This window comes from Marmota flaviventris, chromosome 6 (assembly GCF_047511675.1).
Source record: "Marmota flaviventris isolate mMarFla1 chromosome 6, mMarFla1.hap1, whole genome shotgun sequence".
Lineage (NCBI taxonomy): Eukaryota > Metazoa > Chordata > Mammalia > Rodentia > Sciuridae > Marmota > Marmota flaviventris.
Window position 1 is genome coordinate 132,244,959 of NC_092503.1, and position 19,263 is coordinate 132,264,221.

Below are 19,263 nucleotides of genomic sequence, written 5' to 3' on the forward strand. Positions count from 1 at the left end.
TACATCTAATCTTATCCATTAATCTAAACCTAACACTACCCATAAAGATGACCATAGCACTAATCCTAACTCTAACACTAAAAGTACTGCAATCTTATCCCTAGACCTAACCCTAAACCTAACCCTCACCCTATCCCTAAACCTAGCTCAAAACCCAACCCTTACACAAAACATATACCTAAACCTAACCCTGGAACTAACCCTAACCCTAAACCTAACTCAAGACCTATTTCTAACCATAATCCTAGCCCTAAACTAAGCTGTATCCATATCTATTCTCCTAACCATAACCCTTACCCTAATGCTAACTCTAGACCTAACCATAACCCTATTGCTAACCCTAACCTTATCACTTACCCTAAACATATACTGAAGCCTAAACAAAAACCTATCAATACCCTAACCCTGACCCTAAAGCTAATTAGAGCCCTAAACCTAAACCGTAACCTCAAGTAAATTCAAACCCTGATCCTTACCTTAATAATTCCCCTAGCTCTAAACCTGACCCCTACCCTAAACCTAACTCTTACACTGGACCTAGCCATAAAACATTCTAAATCGATCCCCAAATGTAACCCTAGTCCTGACATTAGCACTAGCCCTACTTCTATCCCTAACCCTAACAAAAACCCCAGCCCTTATCCTAGACCCAAACCTAGCCTTAATTCTAACCCTAACCCTAGCCTTAGGCCTAACCCTAACACTAACCCTAGCCTTAATCTTAGCCCTAATTTATGCCTATCCCTAGCTTTAGCCCTAACCCTAGCCCGAAGACTACCTCTAACTCTCACCCTTGCTGCATCCCTAATTCTAACCCTATCCCTTACTGGAAAAATAATCTTAGCCCTAACCCTAGCCCTATCCTAGATCTAACTCTAACTCTAAATCTAACTTTAACCCTAAGCCCAAACCTAAACCTAACAATAGCCCTAACCCTAATGCTAATCCTAAAACTAGCCCTAATACTAGCCCTAGCCCTAAAACAAAAGACCAGATATAGCCCTAAACCTAACACTTAATGTAAACCAAACCCAAAGCTTAACCCTAAACATAAACCTAATTCGAGGTTTAAGCTGAACTCTAAAACTAACCCTGACCCTGAATCTGACCATTACACTAACCCTATCTCTAAACATAATCCTAACCCTAAAACTAAACCTAACACTAGAACTAGCCCAACCCTAAACCTAAATTTAGTCCTAAATGTAACTCTGGTACTTACATTAGCCATAACCCTAACACTACCACTAACTTAACACAAAACCTAGCCCTAATTCAAGATCTGACCCAAGCTTTAACTCTAGTAGTAACCCTAACCCTAGCCCTAATCATAACCATAACCCTAGCTCTAACCCTATCTATCGCCATAACTATAACCCTAACACTAATGCTAATGCTAGGCCTAAACCTAAACCTATCCATAATACTAACCCTATGCATTACCCTAAACCAAACATAAACCCTAAACATCAACCTATCATTACCCTAACCCCAACCTTAATGCTAAATCAAGCCCCAATTTTAAACCATAATACCAAACCCTAACCAAGGCTCTGACCCTAATAATACCCCTAGCTCTAAACCTGACCTAAAACTAAACATAACCCTTACACTACCTGTATCCATAAATCTAACCCTAAAACTATCTTTAACAATAACCCTAGACCTGATATTAGTCCTAGCCCTAATCCTATCCCTACCCTAAAACAAACCCTAGCCCTCATCCTAGCCCTAAAAATAGCCTTAATCATAACCCTAACCCTAACCATAGGCCTAACCCTAATTCTAACCCTCCCCCTACCTCTATACCTAGCCATAATGCCAATACTTACCCTAAACATAACCCTAACCCTAAACTTATTGCTAGGCCTAAGCTGAACCATAACCCTAGCCCTAATTCTAGCCCTAATTTAACCCTATTTCTAACACCAACCCAGCCCTAAGACTAACTCTTACTTTCACACTAGCCCTATCCCTAGTTCTAACCCTATCCCTTACCTAAACCTAAACCTAGCTCTAACCCTAGCCATAAACCTTGCCCTGTCCTTATTCCTAGCCATAACCCTAGATCTATCCCTAACTCTAAATCTAACACTAACCCTAAGCCTAAGCCTAACATAAAAAACTAGCCCTATCACTAACACAACTCGTAATACTAGCCCTAACCCTGACCCTAGCAGTAAATCAAAACCAAGCAGTAGCCCTAATATTAAACCGTAACTTAATCCAAATCATAATACTACACCTAGACCTAACCCTAGCCTTAATTCGAGTCCTAACCTTAACCTTAATACTAACCCTGACTCTGACTCATATCCTAACACTCACCCTAGCTCTAAACACCATCCTAACCTTAAACCAAACACATACAGTAACCCTAGCTCTAATTTGAGTCTAACCCTAACCTTAAAACTAACCCTGACCCTGACTATTAATCTAAAACTAACACTAGCTCTAAATATCACCCTATCCTTAAACCTAATCCTAACACTGGAGGTCTAACATCTAACCATAACCCTAAAACTAACCCAAATTATAACCCTAGTTCTTACATTAGACATTATTCTAACCCTAGCCCTAATGCTAACACAAAAACTATCCCTAATCTGAGATCTAAACCTAGGTTTAACCCTAACTCTACCCCTAACCCTAGCTCTAACCCAAGCCCCTACCCTAAGCCAAACCCTAACACTAATTCTAATCCTAATTCTAAGCCTAATCCTTAACTTAACCCAAACCCTAATGCTATTACTAGAGCTAACACTATCCCTCATTCTAGCTCTAACCATAACCCAAAACCTAATCCTAACCCTGATCCTTATTCTGACCCTAACACTAATTGTAGGTCTAAACCTGAACCAAACCCTAAACCAAACTCTAACACTACCCCTACCAGTAACCTTTTACTTAAACATAACCCTAACACTAGCCCTAGACCTAAACCTCATCCTAAATCTAGCCATAACTCTAGCCAAAGACCTAAAGAAAATCTAGACCTAGCCCTAATAATAACCCTTAGCCTAAGTCAAACACTAACTCTTCCACTAGATCTAACCCTCGTCCTGATTCTGGCTTTATTCCTAACCATAATCCTGATCTGAACACTGACCCTGACACTAACACTAACCCTATCTCTAAAATTGACCCTTACCCTTAACCTAACCCTTACACTTGACCAAGCCATAAGCCAAACACTAAATGTTTCCCTAATTGTAACCCTAGACCTGACATTAGCCCTAGCCCTAATACTAGCCCTAAACTTAATACAAACTCTAGCCCTCATCCTAGTCCTAAACCCTAGCCTTAATCATAACCCTTACCCTAACCCTGTCCCTAACCCTAATACTAAACCTCACCAAGACCTCACATTTGCTACAACCCGTTCCTTTAAACTAAACGTAACCCTAACTCTAACCCTAAACCTAAGCCTAAACCTAACACTAACCCTAGCCCTAATTTAGCCCTAGCCCTAACCATAACCCTAAACCTAGCCATAAGACGAAATCTAACTCTCACACTAGCCCTATCACTAGATTTAACCCTATTCCTTACCATAACCCTAACCCTAGCCCTAACCATTGCCCTAACCCTTTCCCTATCCTTAGCCCTAAAACTAACTTTAGATCAACACCTATCTTTAAATATAACCCTAACCTGAAGCCTAAGCCTAACCCAAACACTAGCCCTAAGCCTAACACTAATCCTAAAACTAGCCCTAACCCTAGCACTAGCCTAAAACAAAACTGAGCCATAGCTCTAACACTAATCCTTAAACTAAACTAAACCCTAACAATACACCTACCCCTAACTCAAGACCTAAGTCGAGTTTTAAGCCAAACCCTAAAACTAACTCTGACACTGACTCTAACACTAACATTAACCCTAGCTCTAAACATCACCCTAACCTTAAACCTAACCACAACACTCAACCTAGCCCTAAACTTAACCCTAAAATTAGCCCTAAATGTAACTCTAGTACTTACATTAGCCATAACCCTACACTAGCACTAACTTAACCCAGAACCTAGCCATAATCTGAGCCCTATCCGGAGTTTTAAACCTAACCCAAGCCCTAACCAAAACTCTAGCCCTAAACTTATCCATTACCATAAACATAACCCTAGCCCTAATGCTAACCCTAGGCCTAAGCCAAACCCTAACACTAATTCTAATCCTAATTCTAACCCTAATCCTTAACTTAACCCAAACCCTAATGCTATTACTAGTGCTAACACTACACCTATTTCTAGCTCTAACTATAACCCAAAAACTAATCCTAACCCTGACCCTTATTCTCACCCTAACACTAATCGTAGGTCTAAACCTGAAGCTAACCCTAAACGAAACTCTAACACTACCCCTACCAGTAACCTTATACCTAAACATAACCCTAACACTAGCCCTAGACCTAAACCTCATCCTAAATCTAGCCATAACTCTAGCCATAGACCTAAAGAAAAACCTAGACCTAGCCCTAATAATAACACTTAGCCTAAGCCAAACACTAACTCTTCCACTAGATCTAACCCTCGTCCTAATTCTGGCTTTAATTCTAACCATAATCTTAATCTGAACACTGACCCTGGCACTAACACTAACCCTAGCTCTAAACATCACCCTAACCCTGAAACTATACCTAGCCCTAACATTAACCCTAAAATTAGCCCAATCATAACAAGATCTTAATTTAGTCATAGCCCTAACCTATTGCAAAACCTAGCCCTAATCCAAGCCCTACCCTATCTTTAACCCTAAAACTAACCCTAACACTAACCATAGCCATAACCCTAAGCCTAAGCCTGACCTTAGACCCAATCCTAAGCATAACCCTAGCCCTAACCCTAGCTCTAACCCTATACATTATCCTAAGAATAATCCTACCCCTTATGCTAACCCTAGGCCAAACCCTAATCCTATGCCCATCTCTAACACTATCCATTACCCTCCACCTAACTTGAACCCTCAACCTAAAACTATCATTAACCAAACACTAAATATAATGCTAATTTGAGCCCTAACCATAAACCATAACCTAACCTCAACCCTAACCCTGACCCTAATAATACCCCTTGCTCTAAATCTGACCCTAACCATAAAACTAACCTTTAAAATAGACCTAGATATAAACCTAACCCTAAAACTATCCCTAAAGATAACCCTAGACCTGACATTAGCCCAAGCTCTAATCCTAGTCCTCACCCTAACACAAACCTTAACCCACATCCTAGACATAATCCTCGCCTTCATCATAACCCTAAGCTTAACCCTAACCCTAATTCTAATCCTCACCCTATCCCTAAACCTAGGTATAATCTCATCCCTTACCCTTAATCTAACCCTAATCCAAACCCTAACACTAATCCTAGCTCTAAACCTAGGCCTAACTAACATTAACACTTGCCCTAATCCCAGATCTAAACCTAGCTTTAATCCTATCCCTAACTCTAATTTTAGGCCTAGCCCTAACACTAACACTAGCCCTAATCTTAGCCCTAACCCTATCCATAATGCTAACCCTTTCCATTATCCTAACCCTAAACATAATCCTAATGTTAATTTGAGCCCTATCCTTAAACCTTAACCTAACCCTAACACTAAACATAACCCTAGCCCTAAGACTAACTATAACTCTTGCCTTAGACCTATACTGTAGTTCTAACCTTTTCCCTTACCATCACCCTAAACCTAGACCTAATCTTAGCCCTAACCCCATCCCTACCCCTAAAGCAAAAGCGAGTTATAGCCCTAATTGTAACCCTTAACCTAAACCAAACCCTAAACTTAAACTTTGCCCCAACCCTGTCCCTAACCTTATCCCTAATTCTAGTCCTAACCCTAACCTAAAAACTAACCCTGACCCCGACTCAGACCCTAACACTAAACCTAGCTTCAAAATCATTGTAACTGTCAATCTAAACCAAACACTAGACCTAGCCTTAACCCTAACCTTATAACTAACGCTAATCAGAACCTTACTTCATACAGTAGCCATAGCATTAAACCTAGCCCTAACGTAACACAAAACATAGACTTAATCAGAGTTCTTATCCTAGCTTTAACCCTTAACTTAAACCTAACACTACCCAAACAAAAGCCTAACCCCATACATAACTCTAGACCTAAACAGGTCTAACTCTATCCATACACTAATGATAACCCTATCCCTTATGCTAATACTAGGCCTAAACCTAACCCTATCCATTACACCAAACCACAACTAAACCCTAAACCTAACACTGTCACTACCCTAACTATAAGTCTAATGCTAATTTGAGTCCTAAACTTACACCCTAACCTAAACCCTAACCTTGATTCTGACCCTAATAATAACCCTAGCTCTAAAATTGACCCTTAACCTTAACCTAACCCTTACACTTGACCAAGCCATAAACCAAACAGTAAATGTTTCCCTAATTGTAACCCTAGACCTGAAATTAGCCCTAGACCTAATAATAGCTCTAAACTTAATACAAACTCTAGCCTTCATCCTAGCCCTAAACCCTAGCCTTAATCATTACCCTTACCCTAACCTTGTCCCTAACCCTAATACTAACCCTCACCAAGCCCTCACGTTTGCTATAACCCTTTAAACTAAACCTAACACTAACTCTAACCCTAAACCTAATCCTATACCTAACACTAACCTTAGCCCTAATTTAGCCCTAGCCCTAACCATAACCCTAAACCTAGCCATAAGATGAACTCTAACTTTCACACTAGCCCTATCACTAGTTCTAACCCTATTCCTTAACATAACCCTAACCCTAGCCCTAACCATTGTCCTAACCCTTGCTCTATCCTTAGCCCTAGAACTAACTTTAGATCAACACCTATCTTTAAATTTAATCCCTAAACTGAAGCCTAAGCCTAATCCAAACACTAGCCCTAATCCTAACACTAATTCTAATATTAGCCCTAACCCTAGCCCTAGCCTAAAACAAAACTGAAACATAGCTCTAACACTAATATTTAAACTAAATGAAACCCTAATGATACACTTACCCCTAACCCTACACCTAATTCGAGTTTTAAGCCAAACCCTAAAAATAACTCTGACCCTGACTCTGACACTAACATTAACCCTAGCTCTAAACATCAACCTGACCTTAAACCAAACTCCAACACTCAACCTAGCTCTAAATGTAACCCTAAAATTAGCCCTAAATGTAACTCTAATACTTACATTAGCCATAACCCTAACCCTAGCACTAACTTAACCCAAAACCTATCCATAATCTGAGCCCTATCCCGAGTTTTAAACCTAACCCAAGCCCTAACCATAACCCTAGCCCTAACCTTATCCTTTACCATAAACATAACCCTATTCCTAATGCTAAACCTAGGCCTAAACCTAATGCTATCTCTAAACCTATTTCTATCCATAACCGTAAACCTAACCCAAACCCTAATACTAAACCTATCATTACTGTAACCCTAACCCCAATGCTAATTTGATCCCTAACTTTAGACTTCAATCTATCCCAAACCTTAACCCAGACCTTGTCCATAATAATACCCCTAGCCCTCAACCTGACCCTACCCCTAAACCTAACCCTTACACTAGGCATAGCCATAATCCTAAACATAAAATTATCTTTAAACATAATTCTAGACCTGAAATTAGCCATACACCAAATCCTAGCTCTAACCCTAAAACAAACACCAGCCCTCATCCTAGCACTAAACCTAATCTTAGTCATAACCCTAACCATAACCACAGCCCTAACCCTAATTCTAAATATCACCCTACCTCTAAACCTAGCTATAACATCATCCCTTACCCTAAACTTAATACTAACAAAAACCCTACTCTACATTTAAGCTGAACACTAACCATAGCCCTAATCCTAGCCCTAATTTATCCATTTCCCTAATCCACACCCTAAGACTAACTCTAATTCACACTATCCCTATCCCTAGTTCTCACCCTATTACATACCATAATCTAACCCTAGCCCTAACACTTGCCCTATCCACAGTCCTAACGCTAAACCTAGATCTAACCCTAAATCTAAATCTAACCCTAACCCTAAGCTTAAGCCTAACACTAACACTAGCCCTAACACTAACACTAATTATAAAATTAGCACTAACCCTAACCCTAGCAGTAAAACAAAACCAATTAAAGCCTTAACCCTAAACCTTAACTTAAACCAAAGTAGCACTACATCTAGAACTAGCCCTAGCCCTTATTTGACTCCTAAATGCAAACTTAAAAGTAACCCTACACTGACTCATATCCTAACACTCACCCTAGATATAAACACCATCCTAAACTTAAACCAAACCTACCAGTAACCCTATCCCTAATTTGAGTCCTAACCCTAACCCTGAACCTCATTCATATCCTACCACTAACCCTAGCTCTAAATATCACTCTAACCTTAAACCTAACCCTAACACTAGACCTACCCTTAACCCTAACCCTAAAACTAAACCTAATGGTAACCCTAGTTCTTACATTAGATATTGCCCTAACCCTAGCCCTAACCCTACAACAAAAACTTGCCTTATTTCAAGCTTTAAACCTAGCTTTAAACCTAGCTTTAACCCTAACTCTAACCCTAATCCTAGTTCTATCTTTATCCCTTACCCTAAGCAAAACTCTAACACTAATGGTAACCCTATTCCTAATTGTTAGGCTAACCAAATTCTGAAACCTTTTAATAGTCCTGACTCTAGTCCTCATTCTAGCTCTAATCCTATCCCAAACCCTAACACTAATCCTGACCCTTATTCTGCCACAAACAATAACCCTAGATCTAAACCTGAACCTAAGCATAGAGCAAACCCTAATACTGGCCCCACCAGTAACCTTGTAATTTAACCTAACCCTAACCCTAGACCAAAGACTAATTCTAACTCTCACACTAGCCCTATCCCTAGTTCTAAACCTATTCCTTACCATAACCCAAAACCTAGCCCTAAAGCTAGCATTAATGCTTGCCCTATCCTTAGTCCTTGCCCTAACACTAGAACTAACCCTAACTCTAAATCAAACCCTAACACTAAGCCTAAGCCTAAAAATAACACTAACACTAGTCTTAACTCTAATGTTAATCATAAAACTAGTCCTAACCCTAACCCTAGCAGTTAAACAAAACTGAACAATGGCCCTAACCCTAAGCCTGAAATTAAACCAACCTAAAACTACATCTAGACCTAAACTGAGCCTTAAATTCGACTCCTAACCCTAACCTTAAATCTAACCCTGAAACAGATTCTTATTCTAAAGGTGACCCTACCTCTAGATCCCATCCTAATCTTAAACAAAAACCTAACAGTAACCCTATTGCTAATTCGAGTCCTAACCATGAGCCTGACCCTCACTCATATCCTAACACTAACCCTAGCTCTAAATATCACCCTATCCTTAAACCTAATCCTAACACTAGACCTACCCCTAACCCTATCCCTAAAACAAACACTAATTTTAACCCTAGTTCTAATATTAGCCATTGCCATAACCCTAGCCCTAACCCTAACCCTAATCCAAGCTCTAAACCTAGCTTTAACCCTAACCCTAACTCTAACCCTAAACCTAGCTCTAACCTTATCCCTTACCCTAAGCAAAACCCTAACCCTAATGGTAACCCTAGACCTATCACTAATCCTTAGGCTAACCAAAATCCTAACCTCATTAATAGTTCTGAACCTAGCCCTCATTATAGCTCTAATCCTATCTCCAAATCAAATGATAACCCTGACCCTTATTCTGACCCTAACACTAAACTTAGGTCTAAACCTGACCCTAACCCAAGGCCAACTCTAACACTGGCACTACTGATAAACTTATTCCTAAACGTAACTCGACCATTAGCCTTAGACCTAAATCTAATCCTAAATCTAAGCTTAACTCTAGCCCTAGACCTAAACAAAAACATAGTCCTAGCCATAACTATAACCCTTACTCTAATTTAAACACTACCCCTATCCCTAGACCTAAACCTAGTCCTAATTCTGGCTATAAACCTAACTCTAACACTAACCTGATCACTGACCAGCATTTAACAAAAACCTACCTCTAAACCTGACCCTAACCGAAAATATAAACCTAACACTAGACCTAGTCATAACCCTAAACCTAAAATCATCCCTCCTCATAACGCTAGTTCTTACATTATCCACAGCCCTAACCCTAGGCCTAAACCTAACACAAAACCTAGAGCTAATCCTAGGCCTTAACCTAGTTCTGAGCATTCCCCTAACCCTAACCCCAGCCCTAATCCTAACTTAACCCTAGCCTTAGTCCCAACCCTAGATCAAAGCCTAACCCTTATCATAAACATAAACCTAGAACTATTCGTAAATCTAACCCTAAACCTAGCCCTAATCCTCACATTAACCCTAGCCCGTACCCTAGCTCTAAACCTACAGAATACCCTAAACCTAACCCTAGACCTATTTTAACCCTAGTCTTAATCCTAACCATATCCCTAACCCTAACCAGAAAACTAAACTTAGACCTAACCCTAAACCTAACACTCACTATAACCCTAACCCTAGATCAAAACCTAACCCTTACCATAAACCTAAACATAACCATAGCCCTAAACTTAACCCTAAATTTAAATCTAACCCTAACCCTAAACCTAAACCTAAATCTGACCGTATCCATTACACTAAACCTAACCCTAACCCTAATGATAGTCCTAGCCCTAACCCTCACTCTAACCCTCAAACTACCATAATTCTATCCCTAGACAGAACCTTTAACCTAACCCTTGCTCTAGCTCTAACCATAGCTCATAACTTAACCCTTATGCTAAACATAACCCTAAACATAACCCTAGTTCTAACCCTCACCCTAACCAAACTCAAGACCTATTTCTAACCATAACCCTAGCCCTAAACTAAACTCTAACCTGAAGTGAAACCTCAAAATACAAACTGTTACTGACAGCGAACCATTGAACTGAGAAGGCCCAAACCTGGGAAACATAGTAAGGCTAGGTAAATATGAATCCTGCCCAGTATCAAGAAAATTTGAACAAAACTAACTCTAAACCTAGCCCTAACCCCAACTGTAACCTTAACCCTAACCTGTTTAGATAACCTTTGATCATAGAAGTCCCAATGTTGTGAAGCCTAGTTGGGCAAGCTAAGAGATGAAAAATGCACAATATCAAAGAAATCTAACCAAATAATTGCGGGAGGTAGTTAATTACATGCTTATTTCCCTGTTGTCTCCTAAAGTGCTCTCGGATAAAGTTGTTTTTGCATGCTTCTCCTTTGGCGTATGTTTAACAGAAAGAAAGCAGAGACTGCAGAAGAAAGCAGAGTTAGAGTTAGTCTTAGGTCTATGGTTAGCATAAGAATTAGGGATAGGGTTAAATTAGGGCTAGGATAAAGGCTAGCGTTTATGTTCAGCTTAGGTCTAGCATTAGGGTTAGGGTTAGGATTGAGTTTAGGGTAAGGGATGGTTTTATAGCTAGGTTTAGTGGGAGGGTGAGGGTTAGAATTAGGTTAGGGCTATGGTTAAGGTTAGGGTTATGATTAGGGCTAGGTTTAGGTGTAGGATGAGGGTTAGGGTTTGTTTTAAGTTTAGGGATAGTGCTAAATTCAGGTCTTTGGTTTTGGTTAAAGATCATTTTAGTGTTAGGTTTATGGCTACAAGTAGTGTAAGGGTTAGTTTTATGGTTAGGGTCAGGTTTAGAGCTAGGAATATTTTTACAGTCGGGTTCTGGGTTATGATTGGGTTTAGGTTAAGTTTTAAAGTTAGGGCTCAAATTAGCATTAAGGTTAGTGTTAAGTTAATGATAGGGTGAGTTTTAGGGTCTAGGTTTAGATTAGGGTAATGGATAGGGATAGGTTTAGGACTAGGTTTAGCATTAGGGTTAGGGTTATGTTTATGGCAATGGATAGGGTTACAGCTAGGGTTAGGGCTAAGGTTATATTTATGATTAGGGATAGTTTTAGGGTTAGGGTTAGGGTTAGGGCTAGGTTTAGGGTTAGGATTAGGGTTAAAACTGTGGTTAGTGCTCGGATTACGGCTAGGATGTTTGTTAAGTTAGTGCTAGTGTTAGGGTTATGGCTAATGTAAGTACCAGGGTTATGTTTAGGGCAAAATTTAGGGTTAGGGTTAGGTTTATGGTTAGGGTTATATTTAGAGCTAGGGTTAGTGTTATGGTCAGAGTCAGGTTCAGGGTTAGTTTTAGGGTTTAGATTAAACTCAAATTAGGGCTAGGGTTAGGGTTAGGGTTTGGTTTATGTTAAGGGTTAGGGTTAGGGCTATGGTTCAGTTTTGTTTTAGGGCAAGGGCTAGGGTTAGGGCTAGTTTTAGGGTTTGCATTAGGGTTAGGGCTAATGTTAGGTTTAGTTTTAACCTTAGGGTTAAAGTTAGATTTAGAGTTAGTGTTAGGGTTAGGGTTAAGCTTATGGTTATTGTTTGATTTAGAGTTAAAGTTAAAACTAGGTTAGAGCTAGGGCCAAGGATAGGCCTAGGATTAGGTCTAGGATTAGGGTTCTGCTTAGGGATTGGGTTAGAACAAGGGATGGGCCTAGGTTGAGAGTTAGAGTTAATCTTATGACTAGGGTTAGGGCAAGGGTTAGGAACAGGGCTAAATTAGGGCTAAGATTAGGTTTACGTTAGTGTTAGGGTTAGGGCTAGTGTTTGGATTAGGGTTAGGAGTAAGGGACTAGGGTTTGGGATCTGATTAAGTTTAGGTTTAAGGCTAGAATGAGTGCTAGGGTTTGTTGAAGGTTGAGTTCTATAATTAGGGCTAGGGCTAATGTCAGTTCCAGTGTTACATTTAGAGGTAGACTTAGGGTAAGTTTTGTGTCTAGGTCTAGTGTAAGTGTTAGGCTTAGGGTAAGGGTCAGGTTTAGAGCTATGTGTATTTTAGGGTCAGTATCAGGGTTAGGGTTTGTTTTAGCTTAATTTTTAAGGATAGGTCTCAAATAAGCATTAGGGTTAGGGTTAGAGTAATGCATAGGGTTAGGTTTAGGGTTCAATATAGGTTTTAGGGGAATGGAGACATTTCAGGTTAGCCAAACAGTTAGGGTTAGGCCTAGGGTTAGTATTAGGATTAGGGTTATCAGAAGGATAATGTATAGGTTTAGAGCTAGGGTTAGGTCTAAGTTTATTGTTAAGATTAGGTCTAGAATTAGGCTTAGGGTTTGGGTTAGGGCTAGTAACACTAGCTTAGGTTTGGGTTAAGGTTAGGTTTAGGGTAAAGGTTAGGTTTTGAGCTAGGGTTAGTCCTAGGATGAGATTTAGGTTTAGTGTTAGATGTAGGGTTATGGTTATGGTTATGGTCAGGGTTAGGTTGAGGGCTAGGGTTGGGTTTTCATTAGGGTTAGGTTTAGGTTTAGGGGAATATATTGGGTTAGATGTAAGGTTAGCTTTAGTGTTAAGGTTCGATTTAGGGTTAAGTTTAGTTTTAGGGCTAGGTTTACTGTTGAGTTTAGGGTAAGGGTTAGGGTTTGAGTTAGGGTTAGGGCTACAGCAAAGGTTATGTTTAGGGTTAGGTCTAGGTTTAGGTTTATTATTTGTGTTAGGGTTTTGGTTAGAGTTAGACCTAGTGTTATCATTAGGTTTAGTGTTAAATTTAAGGAAATGGCCATGGTTAAAGCTAGGGTTAGGCCTAGAATTAACGATAGGATTAGGGCTAGGTTTATGTTTATGGTTAGGGATAGTCCTAGGGTTATGTTTAGTCTAAGGGTTAGGCTTTGAGCTAGGGGTAGGACTAAGGTGTGGGTTAGGGTTATGGTTAGGGCTAGGGTTAGGGTTAGGGTTATGCTTAGGGTAGGTTTAGGCCTCGGATTATGGCTAGGTTTTGTGTTAGGTTTAGGCCTAAGGTTAGTGCTATGGTTAATGTAAGATCTAGCATTCTAATTAGGGCTAGTTTTAGGGTTAGGGCTATGGCCAGGTCTAGTGTTAAATTTATATTTTGGTTTAGGTTCAGTTTTAGAGCTACGTTTAGTTTTAGCATCAGAGTCAGTGTTCAAGTAAGTTTTAGGGTTAGGGGGAAAGCCAGAATTAGGACTAGGTTTAGGTATAGGGGTAGGGTTAGTGTTTGTTTTAGGTTACTGATTATTGTTCGGGCTAGTACTAAGTTTAGTTTTAGGTCTATGGCTAGAGTTATTGCTAGATTTAAGATTAGGTTTAGGTCTAGGACTAGTGTTAGGGTTAGGTTTAGGTATAAGGTTTAAGGGTTAGTGTTTGGTTTAGGCTAAATATTAGGATTAGGACTAGGTTTAACATTATGGATAGGTTTTGGCTTAGTGTAAGGGATAGTGTTAGAGCTAGGGTTAGGGCTATGTTTAGGGTTTGGTTTAGGGCTAGAGTTAGGGTTAAATCTAGTTAGGGCTAGGTTTAGGGCTATTTTGTGTTAGGGTTAGGGCTATTTCCAATGTAAGAACTAGGGTTATGATTAGGGTTAGTTTTAGGGTTAGGATTTGGGCTCGGTCTTGTGTTAGTATTAACTTTAGAGTTAGGGTGATATATAGAGCTAGGTTTAGTCTTTGGATAAGAGTTGGATCAGGGTGAATTTTAGGCCTATGACTCGAATTAGAGCTAGGGTTATTGCTAGTTATAGTGGTAGGGTTTGGTATATGGTATTTTTAGGGTTAGAGCAAGGCTTGGTTTTGTTTTAGGGCTAGGGCTTGGGTTACGGCTAGTTTAGGATTAGCAAGAGTGCTAGGACTAGTGGTAGGGTGAGATTTAGGCTTAAGGTTAGGGTTAGATTTAGCATTACAGTTAGATCTATGATAGGGCTATGGCTAGGGTTAGGGATAAGTTTAGTGCTAGTGTGAGGGTTAGAGTAACGGATAGGGTTAGAAATAGAAATAGTGCTAGAAGTGAGAGTTAGAGTTAGTCTTAGGGCTAGGTTAGAAGTAGGGTTAAGGTTAGGGCTTAATTAGGGCTAGGATTAGCCCTAGGATTAGTGTTAGAGTTAGGCCTATGTTTAGGGCTAATGTTAGGGTTAGTTTTACAGGCAAGAATGGGGTTTTATAGCTTGGTTCAGGGCTAGAGAAAGGGTTAAAATTAGGGCTAGGGCTAGGATGATTGTTCTGGTTAAGATTAAGGCTAGGTTTAGGGCTAGGATGAGGGCTAGTGTTTGTGTTAGAGTTAGGGCTAAGATTAGTGCTAGGGCTAATATCAGGTATAGGGTTACAATTAGGGATAGTTTTAAGGTTTGGTTTATGGCTAGGTCTAATGTAAAAGTTAGGTTTAGGGTGGGGATCAGGTTTAGAGCTAGATGTATTATTAGGGTCAGAGTCTGGGTTAGGGTTGGATTGGGTTAAGGTTATATTTAGAGCTTGAATTACCATTAGGGTTAGGATTCGGGTTAGATTAATGGATAGGGTTAGGTTTAGGGTTCAGTTTAGGTTTAGAGTAATGTATAGGGTTAATAAAAGGGATAGGGTTAGGGTTAGGCCTAGTGTTAACTTTTGAATTAGGCTTATGTTTAGGGTAATGGATAGGGTTAGTGCTAGTGTTAGAGATTGGGTTAAGGTTAGGATTAGGGCTAGGATTAAGGCAAGGCTTAGGGTTAGTGTTAGAGTTAGGTTTAAGGTAAGTGTTAGGGTTTGAAGTAGGGTTAGGGCTAGCATGAGGTTTAGGATTAGAATCACGGCTATGGTTAGGTTTAGGATTTTGGTTATGGCTAGGGTTAGCATTAGGGTCAGAGTTATGTTTAAAGTAAAGGATAAAGTTAGATCTAGGATTTGGGCTATGGTTACAGTTAGGATTTGGGCTAAGATTAGGGTTAGGGTTAGGGCTAGGGTTATGCTTAGGGTAAGGGTTAAAGTTGAGCTAGGATAAGGGCTACGGCAATCGTTAGGGTAGGGTTTGGTTAGGTCAATGTTAGGGTTATGCTTAGGGCTATGTTTAGGGCTATGTTTTAGGTGAGGTTTATGTCTAGCGTTAGGGCTATGCGTAATGTAAGAGCTAGGGTTATAGTTATGGCTAGATTAAGGGTTAGGGTTATGGATAAATCCTGTGTTAGTGTTAGGTTTGGGGTTTAGGATAAGAGTTTAGAGCTAGGGTTTATGTTAGGGTAAGGGTCAGTGTTCAGGTTAGTATTGGATTTAGTGTTAGGGCCAGAATTAGATCTAGGTTTACGTCTAGGGGTAGGGTTAGTCTTTGTGTTAGGTTAATGGTTATTGTTCAGGCTAGGGCTAGAATTATGGCTATATTTAGAATTAAGTTTATGTCTAGTGATAGTGTTACAGTTAAGTTTATGTATAGGTTTACCGGTAGGGCTAGTGTTAGGGTTTATTTTAGGATTAGGGTCAGGCTTATTCCTAGGGTTAGTGTTAGGGTCAGAATAAGGGTCAGGGTTAGGCTTACACATTGGGTTAGGGTTAGAGATAGAATGAGGTCTAGGGTTAGGACTAGTAATAGAGTTAAGGTTTGGAGTAGGCTAAGGATTATGGTTAGAACTAGAGTAGCATTAGGGTGAGGGTTTGACTTAAGGTAAGGGATAAGTTTAAAGCTAGGGTTAGGGTTAGGATTAGGGCAAGGGTTAAAGCTAGAGTTAGGGCTCAGACTAGGGCTCGGTTTTGTGTTAGCGTTAGGGCTATGGCTAATGTAAGAACTGGTTTTATGCTTAAGGCTAGGGTTAGGGTTAGGGCTAGGTATAGTGTTTGGGTTAGGTTTAGGGTTAGGGTGATATTTAGAGTTAGGGTTAGTTTTAGGTTCAGAGTCAGGGTCAATATTAGTTGTAGGCTTAGGTTTAGGGCTAGATAGAGCATTAGGATTTGGTTTAGGTTAAAGTTTAGGATTATGGCCATAGCTCAGTTTTGTTTGAGGGCTATGTCTAGGCTTAGGGCAAGTTTTCAAATTAGCATTAGGGTTAAGACTAGTGTTAGTGAGGATTAGGTTTAGGGTTAGGGTTAGATTTAGAGTTAGGGTTAGATCTAGGTTTATAGCTAGGCCTACGTTTAGGGCTAGGTTTGGGCTATGGTTAGGGCTAGGCTTTGGCTTAGAAAGGGATAAGTTGAGAACTAGGGATAGGGGTAAGACGAGAGTTATAGTTAGTCTTAGGGCTAGTGATATGGTTAGGTTTAGGATTAGGGATAAATTAGGGATAGGATTAGAGCTAGGGTTAGTATTAGGACTAGGCCTTGGTTTAGGGTTAGGGTTAGGATTAGGATTAGTGTATATTATGATGATGTAGCTAGGTTTAGGCATAGGCTGAAGTTTAAATTTAGGGTTAGGACTAGTGTTCAGGTTAGGTTTAGGATTAAGGATAAGTTTATGGCCAGGATTAAGTCTATGATTTTTGTTAGGTTAGGTCTAGCATTAGGACTAGGGCTAAGGTCAGGTCTAGTGTTATGGTTAGGGATAGTTTTAGGGTTATGTTTATGGTTAGGTATAGTGTAAGGGTTAGGTTAAGGGTTAGGTTCAGTTTTAGATGGGGGTATCATTAGGTTCAGTAAAAGAGTTAGGGTTTGTTTAGTTTAAGGTTTAAATTTAGGGCTCAAATTAGGATTAGGGGCAGATTTATGGTTAGGGTAATGGATATGGTTAGGTTTAGGGTTCAGATTAGGTTTAGATAATATGTTAGAATTATGAATAGGGTTAGGGTTATCCTAGGGTTAGCATTAGGGTTAGGTTTAGGGTTAAGGTAATGGATAGGAGTAGAGCTAGGGTTAGGTCCAGGGATTTGTTTAGGATTAAGGCTAGGGTTAGGATTCAATTTAGGGTAAGAATTAGGGTTAGGGTTAAATGTAGGGTTAGGGCTCAGATTAGGGCTAGGTTATAGATTAGGTTATGGCTTATGTGGGGCTAAGGCTAATGTAAGAAGTAGCATTACAATTAGGGCTAGATTTAGGGTTAGGGTTAGGGCTAGGTCTAGTGTTAGAATTAGTTTTAGTTTTAGGGTGATGATCTGAGATAGGGTAAGTTATAGGGTCACAGTCAGGATCAGTGTCAGTTTTAGGATTAGGGATAACATAAAATTAGAGCTAGGGTTAAGGGTAGGTGTAGGGTTAGGTTTTGCGTTAAGGTTAGAACAAAAATTAGGGCTAGGACTAATGTCAGGTATACAGTTACATTTAGGTTACGATTAGCATTAGGGCTATGGCTCAGTTTTGTTTTAGGTCTAGGGTTTGGGTTAGGGCTAATTATTGGATTAGTGATAGTGTTAGGGCTAGGGGTAGGGTGAGGTTTAGGCTTAGGGTAAGGGTTACATTTAGAATTATGGTTAGATCTAGGGTTAGGGCTAGGGTTAGGGCTAAGGTTAGGGCTAGTATTAGGGTTATGGTAACAGATAAGGTTAGTACTAGAAATAGGTCTAGCTTGAGGCTTAGAGTTAGTGTTAGGGCTAGGGTTAGAGTAAGGGTTATATTTAGTGATAAATTAGGGCTAGGAATAGAACTAGGGTAATTGTTATGGTTATGCCTTGTGTTAGGGCTCAGGTTAGGGTTAGTGATAGTGTTAGGGTTAGGGTTAGGATTAGGTGAAGGGATGTGGTTATACCTAGGTTCAGAACTAGGGCAAGGGTTGAAATTAGGGATTGGGCTAGGGTTAGGGTTCAGATTAGGATTAAGGCTAGGTTTAGGGCTAGGATGAGGGCTAGGTTTTGTTTTAGGTTTAGGGCAAGAATTAGGTAGGTTGCTAATGTCAGGTCTATGGTTTGGTTAGGGATAGTGTGACACTTAGTTTAATATCTAGGTCTAGTGTAAAGGTTAGGTTTAGGGTAAGGGTCAGGTTTAGAGCTAGGTGTATTATTAGAGTCAGTGTCTTGTTCAGAGTTTTGTTTGGGTTATGGTTTAGGTTTAGTGCCAAAATTAGCGTTAGTGTTAGGGTTAGTGTTAGAGTAATTGATAGAGTTAGGTGTAGGTAATGGATAGGGTTAGTGTTAGTGATAGGTTTAAGTTTAGGCCTAAGGTTAGCATTTGGGTTAGGCTTATGTTTCGGGTATTGGATAGGTTTAGGTCTAGGCTTATGGTTAGTTTTAGGTCTAGGGTTAAGGTTAGGGTTAGGGTTAGGCCTAAGGTTAGTGTTAGGGTTATGTTTCATATAAGTGTTAGGGTTTGACCTATGGTTAGGGCCATGGCGAGTGTTAGGGTTAGTGTCAGGTCTAGGTTTAGGACTAGAGTTAAGTTTAGCACTAGGATTAGCATTAGGATTAGGTTTATGTTTAGGGTAATTGATAGATTTAGAGCTAGGGTTTGGACTTGGTTATGATTAGGATTAGGGCTAGGATTAGCATTACGTTAGGGTTAGGGCTAGGGTTATGTTTATGTTAAGAGTTAGAGTTTGACCTAGGGTTAGGGCTAGGGCGAGTGTTAAAGTTAGAGTTAGGCTTA